Consider the following 2,567-nt stretch of genomic DNA (forward strand, 5'->3'; position numbering starts at 1 on the left):
GGGTGCACAGATGAGGCTACTTCTATGGAAATGATGTCACTTGCCGATGTCTGCACCTACTCAACATTGCTGGGTGCCACTGTTAGAACTGTTTCTGCTGAGAAATGTGACTTGTTGCTGTGTGTACCTACTCAACATTGCTGGGTGCAACTGATGGACTGCTTCTACTGAAATGATGTCACTTGTTGGTGTCTGCACCTGCTCAACATTGCTGGGTGCAACTGATGGACTGCTTCTACTGAAATGATGTCACTTGTTGGTGTCTGCACCTGCTCAACATTACTGGGTGCCACAGATGGAACTGCTTCTACTGAAATGATGTCACTTGTTGGTGTCTGCACCTGCTCTCAACATTGCTGGGTGCAACTGATGGACTGGTTCTACTGAAATGATGTCACTTGTTGGTGTCTGCACCTACTCAACATTGCTGGGTGCTTCTGATGGATTGCTTCTACTGAACTAATGTGACTTGTTGCTGGGTGTACCTGCTAAACTTTACTGGGTGCCACTGATGGACTGCTTCTATTGAAATGATGTCACATGTTGGTGTCTTTTTTTTGTTGTATAAACTAATCATTGAAAGCATTTTATGTGAACATTTGTATAAACTGATTTTTTGTGTATTGTGTAAACTATTATGTAAAGCCACATGTATGAAAAAATTTGTATTGCTTACTGTATTTCATATGTTAGGTTATTCAAAGGTCAGTGCAAAGCCAAAATTTTAACTAATTATGTGACATTTAGGTATTAATATTATCTTTTATTTTTGTCTGTATTTTTGTGGACGAATTTGGTGGTATTTTCACCACCAATGCTGGCAAAAATACCATCAAATTCTGGCCTGTGGAGGAGGGGCATATGAAAGGTGGCTACACTGAGCCACTGCGCCAGAGATTGCGCCAAAGAGTATTATTAAGCCGCCTCCACAGTGCCTGTTAAGAACTCGTAGCAGGCAGTGCGTGGGCAGAGCTCGTAGAAGACAGTTCGTGTTGAGATGTGCGAGTGGGAAGGCTTGTCGAGATGTTGTAGTAAGGAGTGCTTGTTCCATGTTTTATCCAGTTATTTGATGGGAGAGATAGCAGATGTTATTCTAATGAAGATATTGTAATGATCAGAGTGCATTTCGTCAATATATATGAAGGTAAAAACCACTATGTTCTTTATTATTTGTGTGTCTGAAATAACGCATCATTACAGGTTCAGTCAACAAAGCATCTGGCTTGTGTTCTTGTATTAGAGTTTAATTCTGCTTTCCATACGCAATTGTAGTATTTCTTATTTTCTTTTATCATGTCAGTATAATTGATATTTAAAAATTCTTGTCTTGTTGGAGGAGAACCGTGCCAGATGTGTACGTTGAGTCACACTCCCACATACAGAACAGTTATACTTGTGCTTTGGTTTCGTAGGTTTCATAGTTGCTGGGGACTTAATTAATTAATTGTGTTAACCAAAAATTTCATTTCATTCTTGTTGTTGTTCTTTGCAGTCAGATAGCGTAATAATACTAGTCAGGGCCAACCGATTACGAGACACAGCGTAATCGGACATACAGCTACTAAAAGTATTTTCAAACTTATTTAATTAAGCCCCCATGCACGCGAACAATGAAAGAAAATTTTCGTAAACACAGTTAATTAATTAAGTCCCCAGCAACTATGAAACCTACGAAACCAAAGCACAAGTATAACTGTTCTGTATGTGGGAGTGTGACTCAACGTACACATCTGGCACGGTTCTCCTCCAACAAGACAAGAATTTTTAAATATCAATTATACTGACATGATAAAAGAAAATAAGAAATACTACAATTGCGTATGGAAAGCAGAATTAAACTCTAATACAAGAACACAAGCCAGATGCTTTGTTGACTGAACCTGTAATGATGCGTTATTTCAGACACACAAATAATAAAGAACATAGTGGTTTTTACCTTCATATATATTGACGAAATGCACTCTGATCATTACAATATCTTCATTAGAATAACATCTGCTATCTCTCCCATCAAATAACTGGATAAAACATGGAACAAGCACTCCTTACTACAACATCTCGACAAGCCTTCCCACTCGCACATCTCAACACGAACTGTCTTCTACGAGCTCTGCCCACGCACTGCCTGCTACGAGTTCTTAACAGGCACTGTGGAGGCGGCTTAATAATACTCTTTGGCGCAATCTCTGGCGCAGTGGCTCAGTGTAGCCACCTTTCAACATGTTGTACTAACGTGTAACCTACTCGACCATGCACGACCTGCATTAAGAGATGATGAGGTCAGTGCGGTTCTTCGGGACCCAGATAAATGGAGCACCTTAAATAGTCTGGCTTATTCAGTGTCAACAACACTGCTTGACATATACAAAAATCAACATCCTACTGCCAGATCAAGAATACAGACAGTAACAGAACTTCAACACATTACTTGGGAAGATACAAGCTCTGACAGTGACACAGATAATAGAACAGACAGTGATTAATTCTGATGGAAGGTGTGGAAGGGTTGCAAAATAGATATTAATCAATACTATATGGATGTAGATGGGCCTAACTCACAATGATTG

The sequence above is a fragment of the Schistocerca piceifrons genome, chromosome 6 (genome assembly GCF_021461385.2).
Source record: "Schistocerca piceifrons isolate TAMUIC-IGC-003096 chromosome 6, iqSchPice1.1, whole genome shotgun sequence".
NCBI classification, from domain to species: domain Eukaryota; kingdom Metazoa; phylum Arthropoda; class Insecta; order Orthoptera; family Acrididae; genus Schistocerca; species Schistocerca piceifrons.